This window comes from Triticum aestivum, chromosome 4A, assembly GCF_018294505.1.
Source record: "Triticum aestivum cultivar Chinese Spring chromosome 4A, IWGSC CS RefSeq v2.1, whole genome shotgun sequence".
Classification (NCBI taxonomy): Eukaryota; Viridiplantae; Streptophyta; class Magnoliopsida; order Poales; family Poaceae; genus Triticum; species Triticum aestivum.
Genome location: NC_057803.1, coordinates 113614936 through 113627711, shown reverse-complemented (window position 1 = coordinate 113627711; position 12776 = coordinate 113614936).

The window sequence follows — 12776 nt, the reverse complement described above, 5'->3', positions numbered from 1 at the left end:
TCGAAGCCGGCCACTCGGTACTTGTCCTCGGCAAGGAACTACTCCATAGTTTGGATGGAGCTCTCCACCGAGACCGGATCGTTCATGTACACCACCGAGAGGGCCTTCCCTCTCACGTGGGTGTCCACTACGTGATGGGTGGTGAACTGCCCACCATTGTCGTTGTCGGCCGCTGGGAACGCCATTGGAGCCACGGGGAGTGCCATTGGAACCGTTGGATGTTCTCTCTGTATGTGTCCTCGTGGGTGTGCTTATCGTGACGTGTGAGACGAGAGATGAAGGTAAATGGCCGCAGGAATAAAAGGGGGCCGGGCGGCGTGGATTCTCGGCGCGTTCGCATGGCAGTTTTTGCGGCGGGTAATTGCATTGTCGCGTCGCGCCCGGCGCAACCGCTGGCACACAAACGTGCGTGATCGTGCGCCGGCCCAAAACACTGGCAGCGCGAGTGGAGGGACGACGGCAGAGCACCCGGAGGGACGCGAGAGCAGAGCGCATGCGGCGGGACGCGAGCAGAGCAACCACACGCATGGAGCAGTTGAACACTGATAACCCACAAGTATAGGGGATCACAACAGTTTTTGATAAGTAAGAGTGTCGAACCCAAGGAGGAGCTAAAGGCAGAACAAATATTCCCTCAAATTCTATCGACCACCGATACAACTCTACGCACGCTTGACGTTCGCTTTACCTAGAACAAGTATGAAACTAGAAGTACTTTGTAGGTGTTGTTGGATAGGTTTGCAAGATAATAAAGAGCAAGTAAATAAAAGGTAGGGGCTGTTTGTAAGTAAAGAAACAATAAAGTAAATATAGAGAGTGTGGAAAAGTGGTGGTAGGAGTTGTGAAATTGCCCCTAAGCAATTGACTACTTCACTAGACCGATAGCAAGTATTATGTGGGAGAGGCCACTGCTAGCATGTCATCCCTGACTTCGAATTCTACGCACTTATGATTGGAACTATTAGCAAGCATCCGCAACTACTAATGTTCATTAAGGTAAAACCCAACCATAGCATTAAGATATATTGGCCCCCCTTCAATCCCGTATGCATCAATTTCTATGCTAGGTTGAAGCTTCTATCACTCTTGCCCTCCAATACATAGTCCTATCAACATACAACTAACCCTAGGGTGTGATCCACGCGCGCAATCATATGATGGGCACCAAAGGACAACAACATAACCACAAGCAAATTAAATCAATCATAGCAATTCATCAACCACCAATAGGACAACGAAAATCTACTCAGACATCATAGGATGGCAACACATCATTGGATAATAATATGAAGCATAAAGCACCATGTTCAAGTGGAGGGTACAGCGGGTTGTGGGAGAGTGGACCACTATAGATAGAGGGGGAAGGTGATGGAGATGTTGGTGAAGATGGCGGAGGTGTTGGAGTAGATCGCGGTGATGATGATGGCCCCCGGTGGCACTCCGGTGCCACCGGAAGCGAGGGGGAGAGAGCCCCCCTCCTTCTTCTTCTTCCTTGACCTCCTCCCTAGATGGGAGAAGGGTTTCCCCTCCGTTCCATGGCCTCCATGGCACGGGAGGGCGCGAGAGCCCCTCCGAGATTGGATCTGTCTCTCTATCTCTCTCTGTTTCTGCGTTCTCAGATTCTTCCCTTTCACCGTTTCTTATATCCCCGGAGATCCATAACTCCGATTGGGCTGAAATTTTAACACGATCTCTATCCGTATATTAGCTTTCTTGCGGTGAAAGAAGGGATCCAACCGCCTTACGGGGTGGCCATGAGGATCAGGGGCGCGCCTGACACCCCGGGGCGCGCCCCCCTACCTCGTGCCCCCTCGGGCACCGTCTCGCGATGGTTCCACTTCCCAAAATTCATAAATATTCCAAAATAAATCTTCGTCAGTTTTTATTCCGTTTGGACTCCATTTGGTATGGGTTTTCTGCAAAACAAAAAAATGCAACAAACATGAACTGGCACTGGGCACTGGATCAATATGTTAGTCCCAAAAATAGTATAAAAAGTTGCCAAAAGGTATATGAAAGTTGCATATTATTGGCATGGAACAATCAAAAATTATAGATACGATGGAGACGTATCAGCATCCCCAAGCTTAATTCCTGCTCGTCCTCGAGTAGGTAAATGATAAAAAAGATAATTTTTGATGTGGAATGCTACCTAGCATAATCTTGATCATGTATCTAATCATGGCAAGAATATTAAGACACGAGTGATTCAAAGCAATAGTCTATCATTTGACATTAAGACAATAATACTTCAAGCATACTAATAAAGCAATCATGTCTTTTCAAAATAACATGGCCAAAGAAAGTTATCCCTACAAAATCATATAGTCTGGCTATGCTCCATCTTCACCACACAAAATATTCAAATCATGCACAACCCCGATGACAAGCCAAGCAATTGTTTCATACTTTTGACGTTCTCAAACCTTTTCAACTTTCACGCAATACATGAGTGTGAGCCATTGACATAGCACTATAGGTGGAATAGAATATGATGGTGGAGGAGACAAAAAAGAGAAGATAGTCTCACATCAACTAGGCGTATCAACGGGCTATGGAGATCCCCATCAATAGATATCAATGTGAGTGAGTAGGGATTGTCATGCAACGGATGCACTAGAGCTATAAGTGTACGAAAGCTCTAACTGAAACTAAGTGGGTGTGCATCCAACTTGCTTGCTCATGAAGACCTCGGGCATTTGAGGAAGCCCATCATCGGAATATACAAGCCAAGTTCTATAATGAAAATTCCCACTAGTACATGAAAGTGATAAGTCAAGAGACTCTCTATATGAAGAACACGGTGCTACTTTGAAGCACAAGTGTGGAAAAAGGATAGTAGCACTGCCCCTTCTCTCTTTTTCTCTCATTTTTTTATTTTTTTTATTTTTTGGTGGGCTTCTTTGGCTCCTTTTTTTTGGGCTTCTTTGGCCTCTTTTATTTTTTTGTAAAGTCCGGAGTCTCATCTCGACTTATGGGGGAATTATAGTCTCCATCATCCTTTCCTCACTGGGGCAATGCTCTAATAATGATGATCATCACACTTTTATTTACTTACAACTCGATATTACAACTCGATATCTAGAACAAAGATATGACTCTATATGAATGCCTTCGGCAGTGTACTGGGATGTGCAATGATCTAGCGTAGCAATGACATCAAAAAACGGACAAGCCATGAAAACATCATGCTAGCTATCTTACGATCATGCAAAGCAATATGACAATGAATGCTCAAGTCATGAATATGATGATGATGGAAGTTGCATGGCAATATATATCGGAATGAAAATAAAGGTCTTTGGGTGGCTTCTCCTGTCCGACAGACTCAACACCAGAAACATGCTGAAGCGAAGACATTACAACATTGGCAATGACTATACTTGCCCCCTCTGCGATTCCAACGTGGAAGAAACGCTTGAACATCTATTCTTCAGTTGTGCCTTCAGCAAAGACTGCTGGTCTGATATTGCCATAAGTTGGAGCGCTCAAGGTTCACGATTGGATTGGATAAGCACAGCCAAAGATGCATGGAATAATCCAATGTTCATGGCAATATTCCTACAAGCTACATGGAGCATCTGGACGGAACGAAATAATAAGGTTTTCAGAAGAATAACACCCACGAAAACAACCTGGATATCAAGGCTAAAAGAGGACCTCTCTCTCCTAACTCATAGGGTTGGAGAAAAACACACCTCATTTCTCACTTCCTTTATCGCTACTCTTTGATCTTCTCCTCCCCCCCATCCCCAAAGGGGCTGGCATGTACAAAATCATATGTAAATTCACGCATTCATTAATTTAATTACACAGTAGGAGACTCTCCTACTGTTTTAGGTGTCAAAAAATATATCTTGGAATGGTTATGGAAATGCCATGATAGGTAGGTATGGTGGATGTTTTGAGGAAGGTATATGGTGGGTTTAAGGTACCGACGAAAGTTGCGCAGTACTAGAGAGGCTAGCAATGGTGGAAGGGTGAGAGTGCGTATAATCCATGGACTCAACATTGGTCATAAAGAACTCACATACTTATTGCAAAAATCTATTAGTCATCGAAAAAAAGTACTACGCGCATGCTCCTAGGGGGATAGATTGGTAGGAAAAGACCATTTCTCATCCCCGACCGCCACTCATAAGGAGGACAATCAATAAATAAATCATGCTCCGACTTCATCACATAACGGTTCACCATACCTGCATGCTACGGGAATCACAAACCTCAACACAAGTATTTCTTCAATCCACAACTACCCACTAGCATGACTCTAATATCACCATCTTTATATTGCAAAACTATTGCAAGGAATCAAACATATCATATTCAGTGATCTACAAGTTCCATGTAGGATTTTATGACTAACCATGTGAATGACCAATTCATGTCATCTCTCTAAATAGATATAAGTGAAGCAAGAGAGTTTAATTCTTTCTACAAAAGAATTGCCCACGCTCTAACAAATATAAGTGAATCAAAAGAGCATTCTACAAATGGCGGTTTTCTATGTAAAGAGAAACAGGCAATCCAAACTTCAAATGATATAAGTGAAGCACATGAAGCATTCTATAAATCCATACTCAAAAAATATAAGTGAAGTGCAAAGAGCATTCTATAAATCAACCAAGGACTATCTCATACCAGAATGGTGCATAAAAATAAAAATAAAAACCTAAATGCAAAAGACGCTCCAAGACTTGCACATATCGCATGAACGAAACGAATCCGAAAACATACCGATATTTGTTGAAGAAAGAGGGGATGCCTCCCCAGCATCCCCAAGCTTAGACGCTTGAGTCTTCTTGATTATTTACTTGGGGTGCCTCGGGCATCCCCAAGCTTGAGCTCTTGCCTCTCTTCCTTCTTCTCACATCGAGACCTTCTCAATCATCGAACACTTCATCCACACAAAACTTCAACAGAAAACTCGGTCAGATCCGTTAGTATAATAAAGCAAATCACTACTCTAGGTACTGTTGCAAACCAATTCATATTTTGTTTTTGCATTGTGTCTACTGTAATATAACGTTTCCATGGCTCAATCCACTGATATAAATTGATAGTTTCATCAAAACAAGCAAACTATGCATCAAAAAACAGAATCTATCTAAAGCAGAACAGTCTGTAGCAAGCTGAACATTCACCATACTTCTGATACTTGAAAAATTCTACCAAAATTAGGAAAAATAAACAATTTTTATAGGAAGACAGTGCAGAAAGAATCAGAACCATTTGATGTTCCAGCTAAAAATGTAAAATTGCGCACTACAGCCAAAGTTTCTGTCCTACACCGTACAAACCATCAAGCAAATGTAAACATCCTAAAGGCAAACCTTGGCACATTATTTTTATAATACAATGGAATTGTACAAGGGGATAATTATTTTTGTTGAAAAGTTTCTGTAATCAGATTCACAAAGTTTCAGTGAGCATGAACAAAGTTCAAGGAGCTCTCCCACTTCAACAATGCTTGTCTTTCTCACTTTCACTTTTCTTTTTGAAAAAGTTTTGGGTTCCCCTCTTTATTTTTGTTGTTTTTAAACTATATGAAAGCACTCTACAGAAATAAATGACTCTCTAAAACTTCCGGGTTGTCTCCCTGGCAGCGCTTTCTTTAAAGCCATTAAGCTAGGCATATAGTGCTCAAGTAATGAATCCACCCGGATCCCGAGGTATATCAAAGCCAATTCTAATTAGCAATGATTTGGCATTTATTAGTGAGCACAAAGCAACATATATCAAGCAATGGCGAAATCTAACTCTCTTTCTATGCATCGGCATGTCATAAAAGAGCAATTCATGCACACCTAGTAAAGGCCAATGCATAGTATAAACAGTTTCTTGCAATTTTATCATATTGGAAACATAGAGAGGTGGAGATATAGTTCCTCTCTAATAATAATTGCAAGTAGGAGCAGCAAGCACATGCATATTATATCTATCAAAATCATCATGTGCAACGGTAAAAGGCAACCCATCAATATAATCCTTAATAAGTGCAAACTTCTCCGATATAGTGTAGTTGGGAGAATTCAAAAAGATAATAGGACTATCATGCGTGGGTGCAATAGCAACGATTTCATGTTTAACATAAGGAACTATAATAAGTTCATATCCATAAGCATAATTCATATTGGCATCTTGGCCATAAGCATAGCAAGAATCATCAAAAAGGGATATTTCAAGAGAATTAATGGGATCATAACAATCATCATAGCAATCATCCTTCGGTAAGCACGAAGGGGAATTAAACAATGTATGAGTTGAAGAGTTACTCTCATTAGAAGGTGGGCACGGGTGATCAATCCGCTCTTCCTCCTTTTGTTCTTCGCTCTCCTCCTCATCTTTTTCATCCAATGAGCTCACAGTGTCATCAACTTCTTCTTCCATAGACTCCTACAAAATATTAGTCTCTTCTTGGACAGCGGAGTATTCCTCAATATATTGTTTAACATAAGCATTAGAAGCATAATTATCAACGCAATATTTAAGTATGGCAAAATTTTCAGATTTGTGAAAAGTAGCATCATACTTTTCAATCAAAGAAGCAATTTCATAAGCACCCTTAAAAGCAACAAATTCTTCAATTTGTTGAACATCATAGTAACTATAAACACCTTTAGCATATGAAGATACGATTCCATTATCACTAAACTCACATTGGTAGGGAAGGTGTTTCTTAGGGTTTTTAGAAAAACAAGTAAAATCATATATTTCACATAAATTCCAAGCATAGCATTGCAAACGATGAATTTGACCCAATAGAATTTTCCCTTTTTCAGATATTCGGTGTCGCACATAACAAGCATGCTCATCTAAAGATTTGCCCTCAACTAAGCTAGTTGGGGTTTCAGCACGAGCACATAGGGATCGAAGATGATCCAAGTAATAAGCTTCAACAGTGTGATAGATTTTGATTGGTTCTTCAACCATTGGTTCAGTAGGTACAACTAATTTTTTTGATATTTTGCGTTTCCTACCCATAACTAAAGATAGGAAACAACTAAGAACAGCAAATAAAAATTACTTAGTGATAAAGCAAACAAGCACACACGAGAATATTCACCCCACGCTATTGCTCCCCGGCAACGGCGCCAGAAAAAGGTCTTGATAACCCACAAGTATAGGGGACCGCAACAGTTTTCGATAAGTAAGAGTGTCGAACCCAACGAGGAGCTAAAGGTAGAACAAATATTCCCTCAAGTTCTATCGACCATCGATACAACTCTACGCACGCTTGACGTTCGCTTTACCTAGAACAAGTATGAAACTAGAAGTACTTTGTAGGTGTTGTTGGATAGGTTTGCAAGATAATAAAGAGCAAGTAAATAAAAGGTAGGGGTTGTTTGTAAGTAAAGAAACAATAAAGTAAATATAGCAAGTGTGGAAAAGTGGTGGTAGGAGTTGCGAAATTGCCCCTAAGCAATTGACTACTTTACTAGACCGATAGCAAGTATTATGTGGGAGAGGCCACTGCTAGCATGTCATCCCTGACTTGGAATTCTACACACTTATGATTGGAATTATTAGCAAGCATCTGCAACTACTAATGTTCATTAAGCTAAAACCCAACCATAGCATTAAGATATATTGGTCCCCCTTCAATCCCGTATGCATCAATTTCTATGCTAGGTTGAAGCTTCTGTCACTCTTGCCCTCCAATACATAGTCCTATCAACATACAACTAACCCTAGGGTGTGATCCACGTGCGCAATCATATGATGGGCACCAAAGGACATCAACATAACCACAAGCAAATTAAATCAATCATAGCAATTCATCAACCACCAATAGGACAATGAAAATCTACTCAGACATCATAGGATGGCAACACATCATTGGATAATAATATGAAGCATAAATCACCATGTTCAAGTAGAGGGTACAGCGGGTTGCGGGAGAGTGGACTGCTGTAGATAGAGGGGGAAGGTGATGGAGATGTTGGTGAAGATGGCGGAGGTGTTGGTGTAGATCGCGGTGATGATGATGGCCCCCGGTGGCACTCCGGTGCCACTGGAAGCGAGGGGGAGAGAGCCCCCCTCCTTCTTCTTCTTCCTTGACCTCCTCCCTAGATGCGAGAAGGGTTTCCCCTCTGGTCCATGGCCTCCATGGCACGGGAAGGGCGAGAGCCCCTCCGAGATTGGATCTGTCTCTCTATCTCTCTATGTTTCTGCGTTCTCAGATTCTTCTCTTTCACCATTTCTTATATTCCCGGAGATCTGTAACTCCGATTGGGCTGAAATTTTAACACGATCTCTATCCGGATATTAGCTTTCTTGCAGCGAAAGAAGGGCTCCAACCGCCTTACGGGGTGGCCACGAGGGTCAGGGGCGCGCCTGACACCCTAGGGCGCGCCCCCTACCTCGTGCCCCCTCGGGCACCCTCTCGCGATGATTCCACTTCCCAAAATTCATAAATATTCCAAAATAAATCTCCGTTAGTTTTTATTCCGTTTGGACTCCGTTTGGTATGGGTTTTCTGCGAAACAAAAAACATGCAACAAACAGGAGCTGGCACTGGGCACTGGATCAATATGTTAGTCCCAAAAATCGTATAAAAAGTTGCCAAAAAGTATATGAAAGTTGCATATTATTGGCATGGAACAATCAAAAATTATAGATACGATGGAGATGTATCAAACATGCAGCAAATGGTCGCCTACAAGCCTGCCGACAGTTGCGTCGCTGCATAGAGAGCGGCCGTGTGGTACCACCTCCGTCTAGTCTACAGTCTCCTTTATATTGCGTGCCATACTTTGCCCTCAAATTTAACCAACAAAATGTTAATGCATGTTTTTAAAATTATATAATTGGAAACTATGTTCAAATACAAATCCAACTATATAATCTTTGGCGACATGCATTCGTATTTTATTAGTTAAATCATACTTATAAACCAGGACGGTGATATAGTAGGTAATTAAATCATAAACGTTTTTTATTAACCGTATGTGTACATGGCCTTTCGTCCTCCTCTCGCACGTCTTGTCACCCCGCTGCCATAGACGGCTTACAGCGCAAGCTTGCGCAGCGCGCGGGGGCGTTCTTTTTGCCAAATGGTGGCGCCAATGAATCGTCGGTGAGCCCGTTCCCGCCCAAGCTTCCCGCTCGACTCGGTGAAATCCCCCAAAATCCCAATGCTTATCGGCTAGTTATAAAAACCCTCACGGCCAGCGAGTCCTGCGTCGCATTTTCCCCTCCATCCCTGTAGCTTATCTTGTATGCTTCTCCCACATTCTCCAATGGCACCGGTCCGTCGTCATCGCTCAGCCACTCCGCCGTCATCAGAGGACAGCTCCAGCTGGGAGGCTACACCGCGACGGCGGCGAAGTCCCCGGCGTAGTGTAGTGCGCAGAACACCCACCACACGCTCCACCGCCGGTGCCCGTTGGTAGCTGTTGCCGGCCACCGTTGCCTCCACACCACCGTTGAAAGCCAGGGCCATCGCCCGCTTTGCCGCCACGGCCCGAAGGCAGGAGATGGTCATCGTGGCCGCCACCCCACTGTCGGCCACTGTGGCCATCACCCGCTCCGCCACCGCGGCCCGAAGGCAGGAGGTGGTGGTCATGGTCGCCACCCCATCGTTGGCCACCGTGGTCGCCAGCCCACCGTTGACCGCCGGGGTCATCACCCGCTCCGCCACCGCCGCCCGAAGGCGGAAGGCAGAGGTGGATGCCCGCACATGCGACAGAGACCTTGCACGCTACATCGAGTTCTTGCGGGAGGAGGAGGAGCACCTCGTCGAGCATGCAAAGAGCCTTACCGCCGCAGTGGTAGCGGCACACGCCGCCTCAGAGGTAAGGAATCAAGAGATCTACAAGGAGAACCACCACTTCGAGAGGGGTCGTTTGGAGCGGTAGAGGGCGTTTGAGGCGAGCGTCACTGAAGTTGCATTAGTGGCAGGCACCGCATTGCGGTTGCCCAGCTCGTCGGTAGGCTCCTCCTCCACCGCCTCTTACTAAGCGCGCTCGGCAGAGGAGTGGCAGCCAGAAGTAGTACAAAGCTCCTCCGCAGTAGTAGCAGTATTTAGGGGCTATTTTGTTCAGTTCATCTGACTATAGATGTGGTGGAACTATACAACGTACTTAAAATTAGCTAGTATATATAGTTGAACTTGCTATTTCAATACGTGGTTGGTAACAACTGGGGAAAAGTTTGGTCGGTTCAGCTGTCGAGTTGAACTGTTTGTATAAATTAAGAACGACTACTTAATCTATGAATGAAATCTATGCTTAATTACTGAATTTTAGTTGCAAAAATTAGATACTGCTAGTGATTTTTAGCTTCATATTTTAACAAATCGCAATGTTACAAGGATTGACAAATCTTACCAAATTGTTTGTACGTGGTTCCACACGGGTCATCCAAAACAACCGTTTGCGTTGAAGGGATGCACAAATCATGCGCTACTCTCACTTTGCATACAGGTGTTCTATCTAAAACGTTTGTGATCAAGAGCTGCAGAAATCATGCTCGGCACATTTTCTCTTGGCTTCATGGGGAAGCTGTCAGTTTGCATACGGGTGTTCTAACTAAAATGTTTGCGATGAGTGTTTTATATTCAAAAAGCGAATTAAACTGCATCTTGGGCTCCATTAATGGAGAGGATGCAAGCAAGGCGGGTGGCCATGGAAGTCAAAGGGCTCGCTTCCCAGTGAGCCTGCGCAACGTACAGCTCGCACGCTTCCTGGTGAGCCTGCACACTCAAGGACATCTTGGACGCCTCTCAGTCAGCCTGTGCACCGGACGACGCTCGCACGCCTCCCGTTCAGTCAAGGTCAAGCAGCTGTCCCCATGGCACCTCCGTAGCCATTAAAAGCAACACACGTGGCGTCACGTGAACGGTTAATAGAATTTTGGATTTACTAGAATTTTAAAACCAGGCATCTCAATGTTTTGCCGGCAATCAACGGTTCCCTGGTGTTTGAAATTCATTCCCATTTCTTGCATGGGACCTAAGCATGCACCCAAGGGCGCATATTTGATTTTTCAACCAATTTATATGCACTGGAGCATGTGCATGTAGTTCAAACTTGAATTATGCACATAAATGCATTGAAAACTCAGTTAATGCATAAAAATGTCCAAACGAACCCTGAAAAATCACAAAAAATCACACAACACTCCTGTTGTTCTATGTCGACACGAGAAAAAAATTTGAAAGCAATAAGAGGCAATGGATATCATTTCGTCCACAAAGGTGGGACGTTCCCTACCGAAAACCATCATGCTTGTTGTGAGAAGCTCTGGTTTGTGAGAAGCATATACCCAAACCTGCCCCAAATGGGACGAAATTTGTACCACGGCATGTTGACGCTGCTCCATGATAGCATGCCAAGTTTCATGAATTTCAGATGAGTTTTGGATTTACTAGAATTTAAAAACCATGCATATCAATGTTTTGTCGGCAATCAATGGTGCCATGGTGTTTGAAATTCATTCCCATTTCTTGCATGGAACCTAAGCATGCACCCAAGGACAAATATTTGTTTCTTCAACCAATTTATATGCACTGGAGCATGTGCATGTAGTTCAAATTTGAATTATGCACATCAAATGCATTGAAAACTCAGTTAATGCATAAAAATGTCCAAACGAGCCCCGAAAAATCACAAAAATTCACACAACACTCCTGTTGTTCTATGTTGACACGAGAAAAAAATTGAAAGCAGTAAGAGGCAATGGATATCGTTTCGTCCACAAAGGTGGGACGTTCCCTACCGGAAACCATCATGCTTGTTGTGAGAAGCATATACCCAAACCTGCCCCAAATGCGACAAAAGTTGTACCACGGCATGTTGATGCCGCTCCATGATAGCATGCCAAGTTTCATGAATTTCAGACGAGTTTTGGATTTACTAGAATTTAAAAACCAGGCATCTCAATGTTTTGCCGGCAATCAACGGTGCCCTAGTGTTTCAAATTCATTCTCATTTCTTGCATGGGACCTAAGCATGCACCCAAGGACACATATTTAATTTTTCAACCAATTTATATGCACTGGAGCATGTGCATGTAGTTTGCTACCTCTTGAGCTTGTGTTGCTTTTCCCTTGAAGAGGAAAGGGTGATGCAACACAGTATCGTAAGTATTTCCCTCAGTTTTGAGAACCAAGGTATCAATCCAGTAGGAGACTACACGCAAGTCCCTCGTACCTGCACAAACAAAAAAGCCTCGCAACCAACGCGATAAAGGGGTTGTCAATCCCTTCACGGTCACTTACGAAAGTGGGATCTGATAGAGATAATAAGATAAATATTTTTGGTATTTTTATTGTATAGATTGGAAAATAAGGATTGCAAAATAAAAATATCAAGTTGATAGGAAAATAATATGATGGAAGATAGACCTGAGGGCCATAGGTTTCACTAGTGGCTTCTCTCAAGATAGCAAATTCTACGGTGGGTGAACAAATTACTCTCGAGAAATTGATAGAAAAGCGCATAGTTATGAGAATATCTAGGCATGATCATGTATATAGGCATCACGTCCGCGACAAGTACACCGAAATGATTCTGCATCTACTACTATTACTCCACACATCGACCGCTATCCAACATGCATCTAGAGTATTCAGTTCATAAGAACATAGTAACACATTAGGCAAGATGCCATGATGTAGAGGGACAAACTCAAGCAATATGATATAAAACCCATTTTTTATCCTCGATGGCAACAATACAATACGTGCCTTGCTAACCCTATTGTCACTAGGAAAGGACACCGCAAGATCGAACCCAAAGCTAAGCACTTCTCCCATTGCAAGAAAGATCAAT